The sequence below is a fragment of the Gallus gallus genome, chromosome 2 (assembly GCF_016699485.2).
Source record: "Gallus gallus isolate bGalGal1 chromosome 2, bGalGal1.mat.broiler.GRCg7b, whole genome shotgun sequence".
NCBI lineage: Eukaryota > Metazoa > Chordata > Aves > Galliformes > Phasianidae > Gallus > Gallus gallus.
Window position 1 is genome coordinate 12,669,249 of NC_052533.1, and position 26,319 is coordinate 12,695,567.

General features: G+C 39.3%; 2 long non-coding RNA genes across 3 annotated transcripts in view; both read right to left on the reverse strand.

Annotated features, from left to right (window-relative positions):
* Positions 1-26,319, reverse strand: part of LOC101749139 — a 219,515-nt gene that overhangs the window by 147,419 nt on the left and 45,777 nt on the right. The gene's annotated exons all lie outside the window — the stretch shown is intronic.
* LOC121110102 lies at positions 1,277-24,389 on the reverse strand. Of its 2 annotated transcripts, XR_006936299.1 has the most exons (6): positions 23,671-24,389; positions 19,664-23,286; positions 12,271-12,433; positions 7,882-8,109; positions 3,031-3,090; positions 1,277-1,964 (listed from the first exon to the last, which is right to left on the reverse strand). It is a non-coding gene; the product is annotated as an uncharacterized LOC121110102 (long non-coding RNA). The 2 variants fall into 2 exon arrangements; XR_005857364.1 differs by having other exon boundaries at positions 19,664-24,389.

Here is a 26,319-nt window from a genome sequence, read left to right on the forward strand (position 1 = left end):
AATTGGTTTTTTGCCATTATGCACTAACTGCAGGAGGATGAGGGAACTTGCATATGTTGTATTATGCATATAGCATTAAAAGTGTGCATTTCTGTAAATAAGAAAACTTTTCTTATGTTCTTTTTATAAAAAGGCCATTCCTCTCTCCTTATCCAAATCCAATCCCAATAGGGAGTGTAAGAGGGGGCAGAGAGAGGAACTTATTCATATAAATCAGAATACATACTAGGTTTAATACTGCTTGTTCTAACTATAGAATTGTCATAAAGCTAGTCAGTTATATATATTTAACACACATAAAGTCCTCCTTTAGAGTAACATCATGACTTTTATTACAAGGAATTTGGCTGATCTTACCTTTCTAAGAGCATTTTCCCTCTTGCACAGAAACACTGTAGAAGTGAGCAGTGCATATAGGAGAAGAGGTGGCTGTGTTGTCTTCTGTTTGCACAGCATTGTGGAGTCACTACCCCTTTGTAAAATATCAGCAGCCTGAGTGAACTTTCTCTTTCCCCTCTCCAGTAAAATTAAAACAGATTTACATCACTAGATTGCATCTTTTCATTGGACTAGACATAGAAAGTTTTATTCAGCTATTAACTTTCAAGATATTAAGTGGCAAGGATGATGGAAAAACAATTTAATGCAATAGGATTTTTTTTTTTACCAATTGCAGAGCACACTGAACTATCAGTCTGATGCTGCAGTATTGCCATATTTTAAAACTGCTTATGTTAATTGGTTATGTCAGTGCTGGAGGAGGAATACCCAAAGGCCGTTAACTGAAATCACCTGCAAAAGGTTTACACTCACAGCTGATGCTGCTCCCAGCTGAAGCTGTGAGCTGAGCACTACCCCTTACTGATATCCACCAGACAATTGAGGGCTCCTCCTCTTTTTCATAGGGAAACAATGGTTTTCAGTGTGCATCTCCAGTATCTCTGGGATTTCACTTTATCCTGCTTAGGAATAAATGGAGTTCACGAATGTAATAGCCGGTACTGTGTTAAAGAATCACCCTGAAAAGCACTGTAGGCTAAAGGGGGAGATTGAACAGGCCTAGAGAAATAGTATTTCCGTCTGAATGCTCTGTCTCTTTTTTTCCAAGATAATTATTCTGCTCGTGAAAAAAGTTATCTGTGTGAATACACAAATAGCAGAGAGGGACAGTTGGCCTTCTCTGTATGTAAGTGGACTAGATGGGCAAGAAATGTTGCAAGGACCTTGAGTGCAAGTCTTTGTTTATTGAGAATAAGTAATCAATCAGAGCACACAACAAGACTTTGTTCAAACAACGGATAATGATGAGTGCCTCAGCCACGCAGCTGAGATTGGACAAGCAAGCCTGACACTACCAGCAAAAAAAAGGCAAAGTCAACAGCCCGAAAATCACAGAATAAGAGAGTTCAGGGAGGTCCCGAGCACAGGAATGTTAACATGCACTGGAATGGACAGAAGGCTTTCTAGAGATTTGTCTTAAACAAAATGTTTATTTTTTAAAACTATCAAAACTGCCTTGGAAACGAGTTTAAATAAATTCCCTACATTCAAACATGCTATGACTCAAGGAACACTTCTGTTACATTAATTTTCATGAGATTAATAACGTCAGGATTATTTTTTCTTTACGTATGCATTTGTATATGTATTCCAGACTTCATTTACAGCAATTACCCTGTTTATAGGTTTCACTGACAGCAGGCCAAGTGTGAACAACAGCACGGAAGACAAACAGTCCACATCATTAAGAAAAATTAATGGAAAATCTGATGCAAAACAAGAACCATTATTCTGGGAAATACATCTCTTTTCTTTTCCCTTTCCAGCAGTTTCTCAAACACAGCTTTCTGTATTTCAAATGTAATCTTGAGAACTCCCAAATTTTGCAGTCAGTAGATCCTGACAGTCTTCTGATTACCAGTGATGGATGAACTTGCACTATTTACACAAGAATGGGGGGGTGTCTGGGGAGAGAAGAGAGACCAGATATGCAGCACAGTTTCACATCCTTGGGTTAATGAACAATAACAAGATGAGAACATCATCTGCTTCATCAGCCTGCAAAGTATATTTGAAAACAGAACCTGATTCGACAACGTAACAAGTATGGGTCTGCTTTACTCACGGCTAACTATCTAAGCACATGTAGTCTGCATTCTCTCACATTCTTCTGAAAGTTAGCAGAAATCTTCACATTAGCAAAACAATTTGTATGAGAGGCCATAAGAATGTGTCAGCTGTGGTGTAAGATACTGATTGATCGGCCAGGCTGTTACTGCTAACCATTCCTACACTGCATGCCAGCAGCCCATTTCTCAAACCACTAGCTGGTCAGGTAAGGTGATTTTCCTTGAGCTCTTGCAGAACTTTTTGGTTAATTATTTTGTTAAGTGGTTGCTGAAATAAAAATAAAAAATAAAATAAAAATAAATAAAAAGAAGAAAAAAATGCTGCTAAATTTTCTTAAGATCTAGTATGACTTGTTATTTCTTTTTTTTTTTTTAAATAAACCAAGCATAATAAACTCCAGTAACTGAGTGTTTGCATCTCCATAAATAAGCATCAGTCTTATCTCATTTATTTTTGCATCTACAAGAGAGACAAATGCTGGAAATGGAAGTCTGAGATATATTTCACAGCAGACAGAACCAGGATGCACTTCCCTCTCCTGAGCTGCACTTAGGCAAGGGCCTCCAAGCCCTCAGCCTCTGTTGAGGCTATGAAACATTCATTTCACACTGGTAGAAAGGAACTAAATTACAAATTGACCACAGCATTCAACTACTCCTTTTGCCCAACTGGGAAAACACTGTGCTGAATTTCAAATGAAGTGACTTTGGAAGACTTTCAGAGTGTGAACTGTTTGATGCCCTCTGTACCCCAGGGACTGCAGAAAGGCAACAGGCTTTTGGCTGCTTGAGATTTCAGGGGTTGAAGGGGTAAAATCAATGAAAACAGACTTTGTGCTTTGTTAATTTACCTCAATTTAGAAATATATGTATATACACACATAAAGAAGCTACTACTTACAAGAAAGTCCAGGAAATTTCTTCTTAACTATACACCGTCTTCCAGCTGTTTTGAAGCATTCTACAGATTGAAAGAAATAGACACATGCAAAGGATTCCTATTCACTCGACTTTTTTTTAGGATACCTTTTCATTCTAACCTTTTTCATTATTTTTACTCCAAGATACTGGAGTAATTTTGGTGACATATCCCTAATGTGATCAATAATCAATTGTATGAGACTTTTCCACAAAGATGGAAGGAACCTATGTATAAAATATTTTCACTTCCTGTCCTCTCTCTCTTTTTTTTTTTTTTTTTTTTTCTCCACTGGCTACAGAGGTTCCCAATAGATTAACATGATACTCTAGCAAGTGGGTGACCTACAGCACAGCAGATAAAATTTGTCTGGACTATCACATTCTAAGGATAGTGGTCCACAGCTCAAAGTGCGAGTGAATTCTAGTTACAGGTTGTGATCCAAAGGAACCAGTGAATGGCTTGACACTAATTTCTTCACCAGTGAACAGGGCTGAAGAAATGGGAAAGGTCATTGCTGACACCAGCTGAGGGGAAAAGTTTCTGCTTTGCCCTGGGGATGGAAGTGCTCCTTGCAGCAGTATAGGCTGGGGAATGACTACCTAGCTAACAGCTCTGCGAATGGGGTTTGGGCAAAGGGTGAGGAATAATTGCAGATTATGCTTCAACAGCACAACAGCATAGCCAAAAAGACAAAGGGAATGACTGCTTTAATTCAGCACTTGAGAGGTTGCATCTGCATCCAGTTTGGAGAAAACAGACAAGAATCCTGAGAAATGCCACTTAGTTGGGGGCTGGAGCAGACAACACTCAAGGAAAGGCTAGTGAAACATGTTTGTTCAGGCTGGAGAAGAAGGGCAGGAGAGAACCTAATTGCAGTCTTCTGCTACAGAAAAAGCAGTAATCATGAGGGTGGAACCAAACTGTTCTCTGAGGTGCTCAGCAAGAGGCAACAGTCAAAACAAGTTGCAGCAAGACAAGCTCTAATTGGATATAATAGGAAAAATATTCAAAGTGGGAGTGAGTAAGTACTGGAAGAGGTTGTCCAGGGTGTGGTGGAATCTTGGGAGATTTTTGAAACTTCACTGGACCAAATCCGAAGCAACCTTATTTAAATCTGAAGTTTTGTTTGCTTTGAGTCGGACTAGATGATTTCTGGAAATCTCTTCCAATTTTAATTATTCTATGATTCTATGAATGGCTAGGTCTCTTTAACCCAACCTCAACCCTGTAAGTACGGACATCTAAAAAGGACTGAGATGTACTGTGATCCTTATGTGAACTGAAAGCACGAGAGCCAATCACCTTCACCAAGCACAGTAGATACATGCAGCAAACATGGAGAATCAGCTGTGCCAGTGCACTTTCACACATCCACTCTCTTCTGCAGTGTTGAATAGCATTGAACATTGTTGGAGTTTGTGTAGGACACAGGAGAATCTACAGCATGCGGAAAAGAAGATAGGAAAGCAGTTTGTCCAAAAGATCTGTGTTCTTGGAGCCTGCTCTTCTGTCAGAAGCTTTTCAATAAACTCTGAATCTTGCTAGGAAGCCAGAATAGGACTGCATTCATACGTACTCAGAGTGCAGCCCAGTGAGGACCAAGTCCTCTGGGCAGCTTTATAATATAAATATTTACTAATTTGAATTACTATAATAGCATAGCCATTTACTGTCTGTGACAATCGCTTCCTTTTGGTCTCCTCCCTGCAATTTTCTACATCTGGAAGTTGTTCTTTCCTTCACACTGCCTGTCTGCCCTCTGAACTCCCCCTCACCCCTCTCCATCCTTCCTGTGCAATTGGCCTTGGACTCTAATCTCAGTTCACTTTTCCACCCTGCTACTGCTTCATCCATTCCCTCCCAGCACAGCCACTCATTTGGCATTTTTATGGATTTCACACATCCACTGTCACACTTATCATTCCTGCTACAACATTCTGCATTGTTTTGCTTTGTCTGTTTGGATGTTGGATCTGACCAGGTGCTGAGATATTCATGGGAATTGGTGAGCTGGAAAAAAAATTATAGCATATGGTAACAGGAACTTCATAACAGCATTGTGAATATCTAGGGGGTTAGGTGAGTGCAAACTGCGGGAATTCACAGGTCCAGGCAAGAATCTATGGTATAAAAGCAATGAGATATATCTATATTTCCAAATCAACTGTCTTTTCTGAGCCGGCCTTCTGCTGTCCCTCTGCTGTTGTATGGCAGCGCCAAACAGCAGTGGTATGTGTTCGCCTGCAGGGTAATGAAGGAGCTTGCCCTTCTGTAAGATGCAGGCACTAGCACGAGAGTTTCTTTATCTTTCTCATATTGTGTGCTCCAGTAACACACAGTGAAATGCTACAGCCTTTGATTTGAGGATTTTGTTACTGTTTTTAAGGAAAAAATGAAGAAATTGTAGGTGAATGCTCTCCATTAAATTTGGGAAGTCACTTCACAGTGTGCCAAGGCGCTAGTACAAGCTGTCACTTTCCTCTATCCGCTTAGTTTAATAAACTTGTAGAAATTACTTGGATTTGACAGCTAGCTAAATAAATGTAAGCAGAGAGTTGGAACAGAAAGATGTATTTAGTAATCAAAAGGGGCGGGTGGGGATTGTTTGCTTTTTTGAATGCATGGGCTTGGGACACATCACTCTACTTGCTTTTGGGTAAGAGGGCATTTCCAACATCCATATCCCCACTCTTTTTTTTTTTTTTTTTTACCATTGTACATATGTAGGTCATTACCAAATATCAGTCGTTTCTCATCTAGACTCCAGGTTTCTGGTAAAGATGGCAATGCATAAATGCAATAATTTAAACTGCTTCATACAGCCTATGAATGAAATCGATTGCACTTTGCACCTATCGGTCTGTCAGCTGCTGTAATTACAGCAACTTTTGAACAATAAACTTCTAAAAAAATCTATCCAACTTTTAGGTTTTGAAACAAATACAACAGGATGTTCATAAACTCCAGGAAAAAAAAAATCATTCTTCTTGCTCCTACACATGTTCACAATTGTATTTTTAGGTTATATATAATAGGCAGCAATCTTTGTTTGGAAGCCAACACACACTTCCCCAGTGAACTGCAGGATACGCATAAATAATCAGGGCTGGAGAGAGGTCATCACACGGCTTGAACTGGGGTTACAACAGCACCGTGCAACCCAACTGTTCACAAAGCCCTAAGCAATGCAAACCAAGCTAAATACAACATGACTGGCTGTGCTGAAAGCTAAAAACACTTAACTGTAGGGAGGCAGCAGCCTTGAACTTTATCATTCAACAAATTTTATTAAGAGTCAATGTGTAGTGAAAGAAGTTACACAGCTAAGCTATAGCTCAAGGGAATGAGAGTGTGAATATGAACTAAGGGAGCATTTAATAAGGTCCAAGGAGCACCAACTGAGCTATCAGGAATCAAAAATTAAAAGCTTGGTCCCAAGTTGTTCTCCTTATTGCTGTTATAGAGATCATATTAATGGTTATGTTATATATAATACATTTTTATAATAATAATATATATAATATAATATATATACACATATAAAATAAAATATATATAATAAAATATTTCCTTCAAAAAAAAAAAGTAATACATTGAATATTGAATATTGAATATTGAATATTGACAGGATTTCATCAAAAGCAACTTGTATGAAAGCTCAATTTTTGTAACTGAAAATTGAATTGCTTTAATTTCCGCATCCTTGGTTACTGTCTCACGGTCATGTCATGGTCTCAGTTGCTTCACTGAGCCAGAACTCCTATGCAGAATTATCTGCACTATCTCCTGCGCCTAGACACTACCATGCTGCAAGCCAGAGCATCGTTGCCCAAAAATGGGAAATGTCTTCCTGAAGACACAGGTACTTCCACAAAGAATGAACCCCTCACAGCAGCCCACAGATCATCGCAGAGCACAAACCATGCCAAGAGTCACTGCTCACCAGCAGGAAAGATGGCAGAGGAGAAGGCAGGAAAATCATGAGAAGTTACGCAATTTTCAACCAAATTACTGTGTACTTTAAACATAGATTTCCAATGCTAATGAGGAAATTTTGCTCCATGATTTCCTGATAGCTGCCTAAATATCTCAGAAAATCCCTCAGGGATAACTATAAAATACAGTAACTCTGCAACAGGACTATAACTGAACAGACTGAGTTTTCAATCTCACTCCAATCTGTCCACAAAGTCTGTTTTCTATCTGAAATTTCTTCTGTATGTTCCATATCAAGGAAATATATCTGTTTGTTTTTCTTTTCTCTCGAAAGTTTCCCATAAACCAAATAAGACATCCTGCTTTGAATTCTGAAGGCATTTTAAATTAATACTGCGTACTTAATCTTGCCTTAGCATGCTTTTTGGTTTGGGTTTTTTAATTCTGGTCTAGGAGCTGCATTTGATGGGATGCAGCAGTTGTACAATGAAACTGATTAATTGAATTAATTGAAGCTCACTGTTATAGGAATGTCATGAAACTTAGTTAACCAAAGTTCGTAAAAAGCATTTTAGAATCTTAAATGGAAGCTGTTTCATTTTATGTAAAAAATAGTTATTATGAAGAACACTGGATTAAATGTTGCATAGGTAAAACTACAGAACAGAGGATCTATGCAAATCTTAACTAGATGAAGCTCCTTTAATAGAATCAGAGGGGTTGAATACCATATGCTGGAGTGTGATCTCATCTACCCGAGCTGCACTTATGGGAACTGAGTTACTCCTGATTTACACCAACATAAACAAGACCAGAATCAAAGCCATGCGGGAGCCCTAAGGGTATGCTTAGAATGGGAAGAAAAGGAAAGAACTCCACGCTAGACAAACTCACCAGCCCAGGGGGATTCCTGGTTTGAACTGCTTGCTGTATGACAATCACCAGTCCTCTGGCAAAACTGCAGCATGGTAAGTATGAATCCTCACACTCATGAATAAGAACATTTCTTTTCCACAGTGGATATATGAGTTCAGTCTTTGGAAAGGGATTGGAATGCAGCCATGTTCAGAAAAGTGATCTGGTAAAAACAATTGTTCTTCCCTCATTGATCAGATTCATTTCCTGTATGCCTGAAACAACATTTTACCAACATTTAACAATATTTTATCAATAAGAAAAGGATTTTTTTTTAGTTAGCTGCAAGCTGATTGTTCTTTGAAGCCCAATCTGAAGCACAAGATAAACATTTTTTTACATCTCCAGCAATGCTGTTGGTGAAACACGATTTGCAAGCTACCCAGGAGCTGCAGAACTTGCAACGCAATCACAGCACACCCGAGTATGAGGAACATGGCTGGACTATGAGGTGCGCTTGCAGGTCTTGAATAAAAATTCAGGCTGCATGTGTCAGCTGCAAAGGTGAGTCAGGAATAAACATGTATGTCTGTCTTCTTCTAGGATAGCTTCAAAGAACAGTCAGTGCCATGTGGAGAGAAGGTGCTGAGGAGCTGTGTAGAACAACAAATTCAAATGGAAAATGATTGCAAGGAGGCTTAAAGCCCACAGAGACCTAGCTGCTTCCAAAAGGTACTCTTATTTTTTGACATGGTTAACATCTTGGCATTTAATTCACTCATTTCATGTGAGTGTTCATTTAATTCTTATCACCTAACTAGGTGATAATAGATAATACTTGCTTCACATCACAACAGTGCCTAGAGAGAAGTGGAATCCCTGTGCAGCTAATCTGCCTCGTGCTCCAGAACTCCATTTTGGGGCTGAGATTTCAGTGCATGCTGTGAACATATCCAAAACCACCCACCCAAAATGCACATCAGATATCTGGGGTGAAGCAAATACTAAAGCCAGATCAGCAAAGATCTGTTAAGGTATACTTGTTAGAGGATCATTAATCTTCTCCAAAGACTGCCCAAAAAGTGAGGCTATATTTCAGATGCCTGACAAAATGTTGTATCCTAAAGAGGATACAATACCACCTTTTGCAGTACAGTAGTTCCCTCAATATCTGTATATGGCAGAGAAAAGTATTTCCTAATTCTGCCTATTTCAACTGCAACACTGGCTTGGATTCCTCTGCAAGCTGGGAGAAATAACCTGGGAGTGTCATCACAGAGCCTGAGCCATCAGACTAGGACCAGGGTCAGATTCCTTACTTGCCATAATGCTATTTTCTCTAAGTTAGAAAAAAAATTCTTTTTCCTCCCCCTTTTTTTTTTTTTTTTTTTTTTAGTCCAATGTAACCATTCTAGGTGTGGTGCATTAGCTGCTCACCTAAAATACCCTGAAATAGAGATGGAATAATCAACAAACAAAGGGTCCCAAAAGTGAGGAGCAAATCTGGAAATGGGAAGTCCACGTTATTCCCCTTGGCAATAAAGCAAGTTTTCCAACTCTTCCAGCATTTGGGTTCACTTGTTTGTTTCTTTCTTTTTCTTAAATTTTTTCCAGTTTGTTATTATCCTCCCTGAACTGTGAATACAACTGAATATAATATCCCTGAAATGAACATACAAATGCCTGATAAAGGGTCTTTTCTCTTAATTACATGAAGATCGTGTTAGTCTTCTTTCAGTCTTCTTTTTAGAAAAGAAGAAGATACGGTCTTCCTTCTAAATAGTAGAAATGAGTTTTGAAGGATCTAATGGAGTTTTCCTAAGTCCCGCTGTTCTGTTCTACGTTGCCTCGTTAAGTAGCCCTTTTTACTAATGAATAATATTCATAAGTGCACGCCACAGTGCACATGCTTCCACTCACTTAACACATATATATCTAAGTGCAGAAGTAAAATGTTCTTTTGTTATATCTCATTCTGTTTTCCTTTATTAAAAAAAAAAAAGAAAAAAAACTTCTATAAAAAAGTACTCAGCAAGGACCGTACTCTGGTCTTCAGTTACCAGAACAGTAAATGGCAACCAAATTCTTTATTGTGTTTTTCCTGATAAGACCTCACTCAGTAAACATCTAAAATCACTAGATTTTACTTGTCAGTCATTTGAAGATATTTCCATCTTTTATATACAGTCCTTGAGGCTTTTTTTCCATAACTGGCTCTTCCTTAGCTCTAACACTAAATTTTAACCCTCTCAATCATAATGTAACACAGAGATGGAAAAACATCTGAATTCTATTGCTGTTCTGCATCAGAGATGAGACAACATCACACAAACATTCCTACCTGCTAGTTCAGTGCATTTCTGCTCATCACTCCCTCCTGCTTTGTATGCTGGTACCCTCTTCTCCTGACTGTGGTGATTAGAACTGAATAATTTTAACCCAGTTTTCACAGTCTTCGATTCCTCAGCAGCCAGATCCCTTCTTCATGGATCTGCAGAAGCACTGTCGAAGTAAGTGCTTTTTGTCTAAGAGCTATAAATCTTCTAATGCCACACATAATTTCCTTGTTCCTTATTTGCTAGATCTATTCACTGCTGTGTTTGAACCAAGGCAGTGGAAAGAAAGGGACAGATTTGAATCATATTCCCTTCTAATTTGCCACAATCTTCATACTTTCCACCTTCAGCTCTTTGTTTCTAAAGTTCTGTTTTGGTCAAGCCAATTCTGATGAACAAAAATAATCAGGGAAAGCCAGACATCTTCTTTACGTATCTTGCTTACTGCTCACAATAATCTTTCTTTGTATCTAAGGTGCGCTATAATTGTGACTCTGATTACGCTAGCACAAGTTGTTTAAATGGAGTTATTTCTGACATTATATAAATGACACAGCAGTCAGCTCCGTAATTGCATAGCACAGAAGCTCACTATAGCTAAAGTACATTTTTATTATTTTGTAAAATTAAGGTACTTTCATTCTGACCTAGATAAGCATTTCTTCCCCCTCCCTCCGTAAGACAACTATGAAAATGAGATTGTAAATCTCCTATGGAGAAGAGACTTGGACAAATCAATAATTTATGTTATGATTTTGAGAGACTTTCACCTTGAGGAAGTGCCAGGTCTATCATAATTCTGTAGATCTTTGAAAATGTTTTCCATTACTAATCGAGAGAACCTTTCTTTTTTTCTTATTATTTATACAAGGCTCCTTTGATTTCCAGCGTGTGACACTTCAGAATGAAAATGGTGTCTGCATTAATTAAAAACAAAGATGAGGACTCTTAGTTTCCTCCCCCCTCACTTAAAATCCCAGTAAAACACTGGCAGGCAACACTCAGCATGTAGCGCTCTACTTCCAACCACGAGCCCCTTTTATAGATTTCTGTCACTCCAACTGCTCCTGGCTAAAATCAGCAGTAGTAACAGAAAACCAGTTTTCTTTTCTTCCCAGTGGTTGGGAAGAAAAATGAGCAGACAGTTAGCAGCAAAACAGGGGCTAGGTGCAGATGGCAATTAAATAAGCCTTCTAGAGATCTCAGGCAGAGAGCACATCAGTCATACGGCTCCTGCACAAGACCCTGGCAGTGCAAGGTTCATGCTGAGGCCTTTGGAGGAGAAAAACTTGCGAGTCTATGCCCAATAACCTTCCTTTCGACCTTCAGAGCTCTCTCAAGCATAGACTGCCATGTCAATAGCTCAGTTCCCCAAACCTCTACCTCTCATTGTTTCAGGAAATCTTCATTATGACTAGTGGCAGCATGTTCAAACCACTTGCTTGTTTCCTTCCGCGGGGTCTTGTAAAGATGAGATAAGATTATCAGCAGTCACTCATTCTCACTCATTTCATTACAAGTAAGAATCACTCAGTCAGGAGCGTTAAACTGATTGCTGACTACTAGCATGCCTAGGTATGCCCGTGTAAAATATACAGATGAGGGTTCAATACAATCTATGAAATAGCATAACAGATAGGGCTGTTTCTATTCTACATTTCTATTTTGACCACTGGAGTTGTAATATTGCTGAGCTCTGCCTACAGGCTGCAGATGACCTTCCGGCCATCCTGTATCTGACTGCTGCGTGCCAACTAAGAATTATTCCCTCACATCTTCTTAACAAACCAAATCTAAGATGTGCCAGAGGGCTAAGGAATCTGGTAGAACAGGCCAGTATGGAATATTAAAAAAAAAAAAAAAAAAATGAGATGATATTTCTTTGGCCTGGGATTTCCAGAGATATCTCTGTCTTTCAAACCCCATGGACTCAGCCTTTGTTTAAAATAAGCATCGTGCAACATAATGAGACTTGCGGGATGAAGTTACATGCTTTCTGCGGACAATTGCCTACTACTCCAAACACCCCTTTCTCCCAGTTCACTGTTAACAAAATGTGAAAAAAAATCTCCATGATGCTGGAAATATTCACCTATTTTTTATCACACAGTCTGAAGAAATAAGCCAATGGTTTATTCAAAATGGGGGGGGGAAATCATTTGATTTTCTTAAAACTTTCCAAATCTTGATGTAGCTTTATGTTAGAGTCTTATGTCTCAAACACATGCAGGCATCACATCAGGCAGGACACAAATCTAAAACAAAATCCAGGAGACAAAGCATTTTTATTTTTCATTCACAATTAGAAACAATGTAAGGAGCAGATGAACAGATAGGATCAGAAATAGCTTCATGGTCCCTGACCAATTTAAGATCATTTAACTCCTACCTCAAGGTGAGAAAGAGTAACTATTAGCTTTTTAATAGCAGCAAAAAATGATCAAAACTCCCAATATACACCAAGAGTAATAGTAGGAAGGAAACTCTGTAAGCTTTAAATAGTCACGTACAGAGACTGGGAACTCCAATGCTCAGACTCCTTCCTAATTTCTACTCTCACTTACTCCACCTCCTTTCTCATATTTGATTTTCTTTTCCTTTTTCCTCACTTTCCCTCACCCCCACAAAGCAGTTGAGATATTCACATATTTACACAGCACTCAAGGCAGCAAGTCTGTGACTAATACAAACTGATAAATATGTAATACAATCTTAAAAAATGCATGTGAATTATGCAAAAGCATCAGCTTAATGAGAATTTTCATATTGTCCCTTTATTACATTAAGGGTCAGTTTGTCTAACAAAAGGCATCAGAATAGATCACTTGTATACTGAAACCTAAATAATTCATCTGGCTATATAAGGAGAATTATTTGAAATTAGTCAAAGCTCTGGAATTCTTCTACCACAGAATGGGATAGGGACTTCCATCTTAACAGTTGGCTTCCATCTCAACAGTCAGCAGTCAGAAAATTTATGAGCAGTTACTGCATCTAGAAGATTGTCATAACAATTATTCATTTTGGTTTCTGGAACTGAAGGAGTGATGTTTATACTTGCAGAATGTAAAAACAGAAGAGGCTCCAAAACTTATCATGCCATTGTCATTGCTCATTATCATAAAAGTTATTTTTTTCTACAGATATTTTAAGCGTGACAGAGGTGAGCTTTTATTTGTGCAGTGGTGCGCAATGAGTGTTCATATAGAAACCTACAGGTATATTAGAAATGCTTGTTCTTAAACCTCAGAGATTGCTACCTTCAGGTATTGCCTACTATACCAATCACCAGTCTGTCTGGCAAGACGGACAGCACCGTGTGAGTTGGGCAGATATCTCAAAACTTCAATACTTGCAAATGAAGTAGCAGCAGAGCAGCAGCAGCAATACTCAATACAAAATCTGACAGGAATTATACTTGCATGAAACTCTCCAAATAATTTTGAATGGACACATTCTTAATAATTCCCAGCAATATTTGTTTGGAAGCAATTAAACAAAACTTACTTAAAAAAAAATCAGTTAGTTCATTTTTTCCATCTCTTCCAACTCATAATTCAACTCCAGAAGTTTCACTGCTGTTTTTATAATGAATGCTTCGTTATTTTTTTTTCACCTGGGTCATTTCCCAACCATGTGAAAGTTCTATCTCACTTTTTGTCTTCAGCAGTTTGAAAACTTTAGAGAAATCATTAATATTAAGAAGAATGCAAAGGATGATAGCTTTCTCATCTTGCCTTTGTTTCTCTTTTCCTCTGGGCCACAAAAGGATGTTCAAGTCAGCAGAGACAGTGTTGCTCTTTAAAAAAAAAACTGCTGATTTAATATTTAGTAGGTGATGGATTCCACCTCAACAATCAGATTCAGGAATAAAAATAGTCTGAATCCCACTCAGCGCCATGCACAAATCCATAGATAGAAATCCAAAGTACTGCACAGCACAACATTTTCCTCTTGGTGAGATAGAGACAAGCAACTGTGATTCCCTATATATACACATACATTCTGAGCTGATGCCTGTCAAATGAGGCCCTGGTTAAGTGGCAAGCATAATATCGCTTCCTTTCCCCAGAGGTAACTGTCCTCATTACAGAAGCGAATGAACCCCTAGGTGTATAATAGAATCTTCTTTAAAATATTCATCATATGACAGTTGATATTTCAGCCATGTTTGGCTGGAACGCTCGGTTTTGGGGAATTTAGGAATTAACCCAGTACTTTGCTCACTATCTGATATTTTTTATAATGAATCATTAACCAATTATGATAGCATGTAATACTGCTCTCCTATTCTTTGCTGAGAAGGATGTCCAGATGAGGGTTTCTCTGCTGCAGCAACGTCCATTAATGCATCTGGACAAGCAAGGCTTAAACTTTCCACTTTCACTTGGCCAGAAAGACCGACATCTCCAAGGTGAGTCACACCACTCAGCACAGCTCAGCTTCCTTCGTGCTTCTTGGAATTAGCACTGTGGGCTGTGAAAACCTGCCTCTGCCAGCAGGCCTCAGGAAGACCACGAGCAGGGAAATAAAACAGGACCAGAATACTTCATCAGGACTCAGAACAAAGCAGCTATGTACAGGGAGAAAGGGACAGCCAGCCCAAACTTTTCCACTATAAAATACCAAATGTTCCTTTTCTTTTTGCTTCTCTATTCTTATTTCTTTCTTACAATACTGCAGATTTTCCTTTCTCCTCTTTCCAGTGTTTTGTCTCTATGTTTCTAATAATAGACACAACCCTTGGGAGCTCCTATGCCACCTGCCCCTCCAAATACCCCTTCCCTACCCTTTCAGTCCCACCTTTTGCAGCCCTTCCCAGCTCTGGTTTCATAGGACCATAGAATTATTTGAGTTGAAAGGAACCCCTAAAGCCATCTGGTCCTGCAATGAACAGGAACACCTACACTAGATCAGGTGCTCAGAGCCCCATCCAGCCTGACCATGGGATGGGGCACCCACCACCTCTCTGAGCAACCTGTGACAGTGCCTCACAAGCCTTATTGTAAAAAAACTCATATCCAATCTAAATTTCCTCTCTTTTATCTTGAAGCCATTTCCCCTTGTCTTGTCACAGCAGATCCTGCTAAAATGTCCCCTTCTTCCTAACAGCCCCCCTGTAGATACTGACAGGCCGCTCTCAGGTCTTGCAGGAGCCTTCCCTTCTTCAGGCTGCACAGCCCCAGCTCTCACAGCCTATCCCTGTAGGGAAAGTGTTCCATCCTTTGGATCACTTTTGTGGCCCTCCTCTGGACATGCTCCAACAGGGCCACATCTCTCCTGTACTGAGGACTCACATTTATGGCACATCAGGAAAGCACACAGCCAACCTCTACCCGTGCCAAGAAAGTGGTGTGACTGTCCTGTAGGGCTATGCAGGAAGGTGACACAGCACTTGCTCACCTTCAGCAAAGCCCTCCTGACATCAGGTGGGTTAACACAGCACTCCAGTGCAAAGCTGTTATTTTTAAGTGATTTCTCACAGGATTAGGATCGTCTCTTCTTTCCTACACGCTATTCAAACACCAGTGACAAAAGTTTCATCCTTACTCTCATCAGGACTTGTTTGTCAGCAGAATCACTCTTTAGTTTTAGTCATTTGCTTAAGTCTTAATCTACCAATCTCATTATGCCGCTCTAATTAAAATCATTTGCTGATGAATGTTGTCAGTAACGTTACAGTTGGCTAAATTAACACTGGCTTAGCCTTAGCTCTAATATCAGCTTAACTACGCAGCACTGATTGATGAGCATTTAAAAGCAGGAATTCCTTTCCTCAAGTTAAAGGCATAGAAGGAGAAGCTGAAGATGTGAATGCAATTCATCAACAAGTATTACCAAAGAAAGTCAGATACAGTGTTGTAGCAGGCAAACCACACACACCGCTCCACAGCTTCCCTGCAAGATGGATCATCACAGCACAAATGTATTTGGCCCAAACTGAAGGAGCAGAGTTTTTATGTCATGCTCTGAAATTAGGGTTATAAGCAGCATATCTTGTTGTCTGGCTGTTATTCACATCTTTTTTTTTTTTTTTTTTAATAAATTCAGTATTTCTAGACCACAAGTATTCCTACAGACTAAAATTAATTGCAATATGCATCACCATATATGTCTAAAGGATAAGGATGCTGGAATGTTTTACAGTGAAAACACATCCAATTTTAATGAAGTTCAAAAGAAGAAATGTTTATTTATGGATTAAAGTACACAAAGATCTGCTGCTCATAGCTTCTGAAATACTGACAGCTTTTTTTCTTTTCTTTTTTCCTTTTTTTTTTCTTTTTTTTTTTTTAAGAGAGAGAGAACACGCGTGCAAGGGAAGGAAAGGCTTCGTATGTTCTGCTTAGCTGTGGTGAGGGGATCGATGCTCCCAGCAGACAGGCAGAGAGCTCTGGGCCTTCTCACAATGGCTGAGAGCAGATGATATACAACTGAAGTCTGAATGCAAAGTTACCTCTCAGAGGTTGTCTCTGGTAAAAGGGCAAAGATGTGCTGATAGCCCATACAGCTGCAGGGGGATGTCTCAGCATGTCCTGAGACAGACTGCATATTTCTGTCTTTGGGTCTCAGCTTTGCTTCTGTTCAAACTCAGTGACATCATGTTAACACTCCTAAAGTTTTTCTGGAGAAAAGAGGTGGAATTCAAACTAAAAGAATACCCCAGAGATATTTATTTACTGTTTAGTAGTTTATTAACAGAAAAGAGTATGACTGCATAACTAGAACAGACCATTTACCCAAGACCTAAGTAAAAACAACTTCAGAGAAGATGTGGAGGTCTCAGAGTGACATGTAAATGTAAAAAGAAATTAAAAGCCCAGCACTGGGACAGGAGTCCTGCAACCTTCTATCCCACTCCAGGGATTTGCAGCCACCACCAAATGACAGCTGCTGCAGGTGGTCTTCAAGATCACACTAACTTCTGGTGCACAGAAATACCACTGGGAGAACAGTGGCATCACAAAAACGTGGTGTCAGCCTGCTTGGGTTCAGATATTGGGTAAAAAGAAAACGCTGACAACACCAGAAGACTGCAGCTGTGCATAACCTGGACTACTCCACATGATCAAAAGGGTTCAGGGTGTCTGTCTGCTTAGTTCCTTTAGGGGAGGGGCAAAAAACAGGAAAAGAAAATACAACAGGCAGGTAATGCTTGATGCTCCCAGGACACTGATAACACCAACCTACTGTCAGACTGACATCCAGAGACAAGGAAAGGCATGCTCTGTTGGCATTAGAGTCTGAATCCTCTCTGTGTTCAACCCATGGAGAACAGCGAGTCCAGAGCTGGAGCAGAGCTGATACTGAACAGCCAGGGAAAAAAAAAAGGAATGAGAAAAAAACGCTTTTTGCTAGGCCAGCTAACAGCATGCTGCTGCAGCACTCTGCCTGAGGCCATGCAGCCTCAGCTGCACCATCTGCACTGGAAAGGTGCCAGAGAGGAAGGAGCAGCTGAGAGAGCAACACCTCCAGGATCCAGTCCAGTCATGGCTGTTCCAGGCTGTGAGTTCACGTAAACTCCCTTCCCAGATCCTATTTCTTGTTCACAGGCACTTACTTTGTTAAACTGTTTTTTTGTTTTGTTTTTTTTTCATGTGTCCTCTACCCTGCTGTCTTAATGACTTCTTTGCCCATAGGTTCTGGTATCCTACACCTTTCCAGTGCATCGCTTACTCCCTGAATTCATGAGGGACAGCACCCTGGGCAGCAGCATGGTGAAGTGCCACTCACAATGGAGGCATTAGGCACGAAGAATAAAACACAAAATGAGATTTCTGTGAGAAAAGAGCAGAACTGCTCCAAACTCTTGGTGACATCAGTTACCAGAGGCAGAAGTGCAATGTTTTTACCTGTGTTCAGCAGCAAAATTCCCATCGACTTCAACACTGTAGGATATGTCCCTGTGCACTGAAACAAATTACCTGTATATGGATGCAGACAGGGAGAACTGGCCTCCAGCAAAGCAATGTTTAATCTTTCAGTTCTGAGGAGCAGTAGTAAGGGAGTCTCTCCCTTCAACCCGTATCTCAGTGAAGTCACCCCCAAAGAGATGGAATGTTCAGCATGTCACTCCTTTGTTTTCCTTTCCCTGACATCTTACCGTGCTTCCCATTTTGTTTATACATTTCCTTTTGATACTTGACATGCAAAAGTGACTAACTTCATATGAGGCCATAATGCAAACGTATTTATGCTTTCCGAGCATAGACTGGGTGAGATGAATAAGGAATAAAATCCAGCAGTCTCCCATAGGTGGGAATCTCCCAACCAGGATGTGGCAGCCTGGGACAGCCATGGGCCCCTCAGAGTGCACAGAGTGGATACCACAGCTAAAACATATTGCTCCTCTCTCTGCGATGTCAGTGTCAAATTTGAAGTTGTATTTACCAGGAGCAGGAGAGATGCTGACATGGTGGGAGGTGACCTGCTGTATGAAAAGCACACATGATCTGGAAACTGTCTTCATTTTAAAGAGAGACTTTGGTAGAATCTACCATAATTTTGATCTGTACAAATGGAATTTTAAAAAAAATATGCAAAGAATTAAGAAAGCCACCTTTTCTTTTCTTTTCTTTTCTTTTCTTTTCTTTTCTTTTCTTTTCTTTTCTTTTTTTTCCCCTCTACTTGCACACAAACAAATGTGTGTGTAGGCTTTTTGGTACTTGATTTCTGCTTATTTCCATCGGCCTCACTGCTACATAGAGGCACACTGCCCTGCTCCTAGCTCCTCACATCACCAAGGTCAGGGCAGGACCTGCTTCTACTTGCTGAAAATGGCTCTGTTGTTTCAGAGCACAGAGCAGAATTTAACGATCAAAAAACTACATATTAGGCAGGCAATTGCAAATACTTCAGTGCTTGGGATTTTGAAAGAGGTTATTCCTATGGCACAGTTATGTGGAATATTTTCTGAAACATTCACAAGTATATTTGAATCCATCCTTGGGGCCTGGATGTGCAGCAGCAGCAGATGGATTACAAAATCTGACTTGCAACTTTTTACTATCACTGCTGACTGCAGCCAAAGCCATCTCCTTTGATATCTCTGACATAATCCTATCATCACTTCAGGGAATGCAAAGCGATACCTGCCAGACGAGGAAAGGGTGGAGGTGTTTGAAAATTACAGAAGTCATCAAATTTCATAGGCCAGAGAAGAATGTAAAAAGAGGTGAAGGAGGATGAATGAGCAGATCTGTCCTTCCCACCCACTGCAGTGAGTGCATATGTGCACAACTGCCTGCATTCGCTTCAGCTCTCAGACCTAAGTCATCATCAGCTCCCTTCAGCTCATGGGGAAGCACACACAACTGCAGGTGGCCTCTGTCAGCAAGCACCAGACATGCTCAAGGAGTTAGCTGTACAAGGAAAAGTCATCCCAAAACTATCTGTATGGACAGAGTGGGTCAGAAGACTGATCATCGGATGCAGATCCAGCTATCTGTTTTAAGCTCCTAACCAACACTATCAGCAGCACTTACCATCACATGAAGTAAGCCACCTGATGCTGCCTATGTCCAGTGGGCATCCATATCATTATCAGCAGGTACTGTTTTGCCTGTGCCATAAAACAGAACAGTGAAGCCAGCAGAGAGTTGTGATTTCTGTCTCTTAACAAATGAGGACTAAGATATATTAAGGAAGACCAAAGGGAGAGGTGATCCCTTTAATGACTGCTCGGCATACGTGAAGGGGCTCTCACCTTCTGTAAATATATGCAGAGAGAGGAGGTTACCTGTTTCTTGGCACTTTTTGTCATATGCCTTATTTATAGCCCACTGTATTCCCCGCAAGTGCAAATGGGAATTTCCTGCCCATCCGAACAAGGACAGAAACACAGAGCTGTGCTGCAATGCAGCAGCATACTCACCAGCAAAACCTGTAGCAAGCAGTTGGAAGGCAATAGGGATGAGGCCACCCAGCACACTTACTTTCTTCTCCAATGGTCATACCAGATGACCTTCCATGCATGGAAAAACCAGTGCCAAGGGACCTTTTAGGGCAGCAGTCTCTCTTACCATTGCACTCATGAGCTTAATGAAGATGGCAATCACAAATCAAGTGGAAGAGCTCTGGACATGATCAAAAACAGAAAACTGGGAAGAAAATTACTGCATGGATGGGTTCCCATCTCCAAATTTTTAAGTATATAAGTGCATTAATTCTGTAGCTATTTCCCTCTATAACAGACAAGAAAGAAGGAACTTTGGACAGAAGTTCATAATATTTGCTTTACATAAACTTACCATCAATAAAAATCTGATTGTATAAGAAACTCCCATTTTCAGACTTGCATCCTTACCAATGAGATTCACAGTTCCCAAATCCTTTCAGGAATCTACTGACTAAAACAATGCTACTGCAGTTAGTGCACGCAGTACGACAGGCTGTACAAGTTTAGATACAAGACAAAAACATATTTATTAATATGTACCTGGTTCTTTTTAACATATCTAGTCATCTTAAATATATAGCATCAGTCAATCACCTGTATTAAAGAATAAATAATACTACCCACGGAACAAATGATAGTATATGGATTATGATAGGCACAGAAATTTGTAATCTAGGTTCTTGTGGGAGATCAATGGGGTCAGCCAGACACAGCATGAGCTTGCACAGAATGCAACCACAAGGTCAGTAACATTTCCCCTTCTTAAGTGGCCATGTATATCCATGTATTCCTTTAGGATCTACTGGTTTTGAGAACCAATATTATCCTGCTTTAGGGACAATCTATTCTTATCCCTAAGGGGAATAATGTGTAGGAACCAATCGTCACCTTTTAAGAGCTGCCCATTCAGAGTCACTCTCCAGAGACTCATGTTAATTGGAAGAGAAAATACATTCTATAGTAAACTGTGACATATTGCAAATGCAGCACATACTTGACATTTTTATGATTATGCTAATATCGTGACATTTGATGTGTTTATTTATGAAAAAAACAGTGCAATTAAGTTCCCTGAAAGAAAAAAAAAAAACAGAAAGAAACAAATCAATCACTGAGGCAGGAAGAATGAAAACTGCTTCCACCAGCTTTGGAAACAAATGCCTGCTAGCTGCTGGCAAACAACATGTTTGAACTAGATATTTCAGGAAACTTGTCAGTTTTACTCTGAAAGTAAAGAGCATTGATAGGCTGGCTTTCAATGTTTAGCGAAGCACTGGTTTGACTTTCACCTGTTCCCTCTACCTTTGAAGTATATTAGCACTTACCATAAAATGAATACTTCCATCACTGAAGGAATTTTTAAAAAATCTGTTCTTCTTAGAAAGCTTCAAACTATGGGTAAGCTTTTAATTTCATCCCCATTCAACATGCTTTTCCTGCTTGAGTTAGACTCCAAATTAAAACAGGAGAGGAGTAAGATTTATAGGTATCAATATAAATAACTGTTATACCTCTTCTCCTCCTGCAGACTGAAAAAAAACTTTAATAGGAAGAACCAGAGAACTGAATGAGGCACTACTGGAACAGCTCAATGCTTGACAGGAAAGCAAAATGGATCCATACTGTGGAGTCAATAAGAAGCACAGAAGAGCACCTCTGGGGAAAGATTCAGAGAATAAGATGATTAGAACCATACCTTGGGGAGTTAAAGGGAGAAATCCCCAAATGCCTGGAGAACAAGCTGTTCCCGTCGTGAAGTACCTTAACATCAAAGTGTGGATGGGAAGCTCCACAGAGCTTTAGCAGAATCTTAGAGAGACAGAAGTAGTGCTTTCTGATAAACAAATCACAAAACCAAATATATCTACAACAGAAGTTACTGAAGTCCAACCAGTATATGACAGCAGACTCTTGAGAAGAACCAGAAGGGAAACCAGCTACATATTTTTGGTACAAATCTACAGGAAATGTAAGAACTAGCAACAGCTTGATTACAGCAGTGCTAAGAAGAAAGATCCATCTACAGTGCAAGATCCTCTGAAGGAGCAGCTCACTAAAAATGCTGCAGTAACTTACTAGCAATGCTGGAATAAAATTAAAAGAACATTGACAGCCCCAGAGACTGTTTAAATGGTGTCAGATGGAAATCTCTTGTTAAAGATAAATACTTGCCACACTGAGTTTAATAAGTCTAACTCACTAGAGTTATCAATGACATCAAGAAACAGCTCAGTTCCTTACATAATATATTATCAAGGCAACAACAATAAGCTTAGGAAACTGCAGAATGTGCCTAAAAAGTTTTTTGATCCAGAAATCAAACTCATAGTCAATTATTAGGGAATTTTGAGTTAAATTCTGAAAATAAAGTTATAAAGAGGAAGAAGCTAGAAAAAAAGGATAGAACAACTTTTGCTTATTTTCTCTGAGATAGTGTAAGATAACAGATTTATGTTTAAGAAAACTGGGCTAGAATTCAAGGAAAGAAGTAAAAAGATTATTCAAAGTCAAAAGGAACGAATCAGCATAACAGAAAGACATGAAAATACAAAACAAAATAATCCTTTTGGTGTATTCAGAGACTCATACAAACTTTTTCTGTTCCTTATAAAATGTGTACTCCTTAAGTTTGTTAATTTTATTAGCATTTGGCTTTTTTTTCAAATACATCCCCTTTGGGAATAATAATGTGGAGCCACTTGTCCTATAGAAAGAGCTCCTTATAATTGGCATAGTAATTGATGGAACAGTTCTTTACCAAAAGCAACAACTCCTGCCTCTCATCCAAAGTAACACCCTTTCAAAGTCACGTTCCTTCCTACACTCTAACACTACAACCAAAGCTTCTCAGGGTAAGCATCCTTTTCTGGTAATGTTTGAACTTAACACAGCTCCATGCCCCACGTATTTCTTTTCTTGAGCTTAGTCTCTAATAAACACTTTCTGCTTTTCCTGGCTGCAAAGCCTTTGAGAGAGTTTGCCCTTTGGTTAGTGATGGTCAGAAGGGAAAAAAGTCCAGAGGGAGGTAATGTTTCTTCCCAGTGAGCTATGTTCTTGGGTAGGTCTATGCCAACATGTAAGTCCAGGTACAAGAAACTGCTTACCTGGAGGCATGCACTTAGAAATTTACTCCAAAGTCCCAGCTTCTATGAAATGTAGAAAAGTGGAAAATTCTAAACCTTGGATTAAGTTTGTTTTCCTAGCCAAGCTCTGCTGGTGGAAAAAAATATGGAACATAACGCAGTGAACTGCCAGTCTTTAGGCTCACCATGAACTGATGTGGGAATTTAAAACCCAGACTACTGAGGTTTTTTCAAAACCCAAACTTATTATAATTAAATGTAATTACAACCCCCATAGCTTTAAAACAAGGTTTGCTCAGAATGAAAACAGCTTCTGCTAAATTAAATTATTTTTCCCTGTAGGAGGTATGGTAAAAGTTGAACTAAATAAGGGAAATATACCAAAACAAATCATGCAAACACACTGATAGATACACATTTTTCTTAATACAACAGCATTGCAAACAACAATTAATGAATTAGCTATAAATATTATAGTACAAAGAACTAAAATTAAAAATAATCACAATACCTTCCAAATTGCCTGAGTTTCGCTACCTTTGCTTTTGCATCACCAGCTATGAACAGCCAGACCTCTCACTTCAAAGTGCAGAATTCATTACCATGAAAACTAACGACAGCTTGTGTTATCAAAAATTTCTAAACCTGATTCAGAATGCCACACCCTCTTCCAAAGTTAGAAGTCCCTTTTGACTATATTTACCAGAGTAGTTTGAATAAAATGATACATTAATTTTGTAAAGAACCAAGTAGGAAAACCCCAGAAAAATAAAAAAGAAGTCAGCCTCACCTGATTCTAACCTTTGTCTTAACAGCAAGTGTACATTTTGCCTCTGGTAGCTTCCTGCTGCACCATACAAGTTCTCAAACTACTAATAAGGCAGTGCTTAGACCAAAAAAGATCAAACCTTGGTTGCACAAAACAGAGGAAGTTCTGACATTAATCTCAATCAGGTAACTTTAGTTTCTGGCGCAGAAATAAATGGGATGTGTGTACATTAAGTTATTTGTTCGATTTCTTATAAGGAATCACCTTTACCTTTGAGTCATTCTGTAAAAAAATATAATTGCTCAACTTTTCTGATATAGAGATTAGTAGTTCTGCAAATGTTTTGTTTGGGATTTGCATTTTCTTATCAAAGCATACCGCTCTGCCTTCACATGCTGTCAGCCTCTTTTGGATGTGACGGCTCAACACAGAGATGCCTGTGCTGTATCAAGAAGAGAAGAAAATGCATTAAACCACAAAAAAAAAAAAAAAAAAAAAAAAAAAACCCTACATGATAAACACAGACATTTTGAGTTAAGTCAAGAAGTCAAGGAGGCTTTTCAGTGAAGGGACTTGTAGCAAAATATTTTGGGTTGACTAAACAGCATGTTTCAAAATTGAAGTTACTGGCCATTCTTCACAAAAACAGAAATTCCTCAGAGTAATGCAGAAGGAAAATGAGCAGGGACTTTCAGCTTCCACTCCCAGTTTCCCAGTTTCTGACTTTAAAATGTTTTGATTTTGAAGTATTTTATAAAAGAGCTGCCAAGGATGTGCTGCAGACCCTCAGCCATGAGAGGGAGGTTGATAAAATGGAAGGTTTACTAAGGCATAGACACCATTCATTAAGGAGTTCCAGAAATAGTCCTAGATTTTAATAGGTCTCTCCCACCATGCGAGAATAGTTAAGGAGCTCCAAATTGATTTAAGTTGTAAGATCATAGTGAACAGAATTTGCCACCACTCTTCTTTTCTTAGGCAGACATTGCAGATGGGGTTTAGTTGGTTGGTTTCTCCTCCCTCACAATTTTTGTTGTTGTTTTGTGTTTGCATAGAAGGTCATCCTCCACCTTTTTGTCAAGATTTGAACAAGATCTGAGCAGTTCTGAATTCATTAGGATAGCAAAACTAACAGACAGTTCTTTGAGTTGCACTGTTTTTTCTAAAAAGGTTTTTACACAGATTTACTGCTGGCTATCACCATAATTCTGTGATAGAAATATCCCTTCATAAAGCTTGTTAGCCTTATAAAAAACAACACAGCATACTGCTGCTGTTCTTTCAGCATGTGTAAGTTTGCAGTTACCATTCACATCCTTTGTATAAATATTTACTCAAACTACTTCAAAATATGCATTGTGTAGCCCGTATGGTCATAATAACAGTTGGAAATTAATGGACCTTACCTGCCATTAACTCTGAATGAATATAATCAAGAGAGTTGTGAATGAGAAACAACCCTTATAGTTGAGGAAGCAGGTGTGCATACAGTTGAGAAAGACGACTGAGCCACCAGTTTTGGATGTGGGACATATGGTATAAAAAAGCTCATTTAGAACCCATTGCTTACTTAGCTGCGCAGTTTAACAACTAAAATTGAATAATGTTGGTTTGCTTTTGTAGAGGGCAAGGCTTCAATTTTGTTATTTATGATGCATAAAAATCTGAAGAAGTGAACAATTAAATGAGTTTATCAATTGCTTTCATTTATGAAGGTATTGGTCCAGACTGATGACTCTAGACAGCAACATCCCATATACAAAGTAAAACATAAGAAATGGGCCTGCTTCTTCCAATTGTGCTGAAAGATGGAAGACAGGTAAACATAATTCTACATTTTCCAATACTGGATCTTAGTCTGAGAACACCAAAGAGGATGTCATCTGGGGCTAAATGTAAATTTACAGTACAAGAATATTTGTCCATTAAGGGTGAGTTAAGCCCACAAATTCATTCTACCTCACAGATGAGAAGTAATAACACCTTCCTTACTAAAACTAAAGCCAAACTAGAACTAGCAGCCCCACAGTGCGTATTCGTCTGCTTGATGCTTCTATTTCCATTTAAGTCTTGTGCCACTGTTTTATTTCACATGATCATTAAGTGGCTGCTAGAATGACATTCTCTATTCATATAGCCAACACTTGAACAGTCTGGATCCACTGCATATGATGGACTGGAAAAAAGCCACATTCAGAAGCACAGAATGGTCTAGGTTGGAAAGGATCTATGGAGGTCATCTGGTCCAACCCTCCTCCTCAGGGAGAGCCATCTACAGCCAGTTGCCAGAACCATGTCCCAATGTCCTCTGAATAGCTGCAAGGAAAGAGACTTCACAACATCTGTGGGCAGCCTGTGCCAGTGCTCTGTCATAGCTGAAAAGTATTTTGC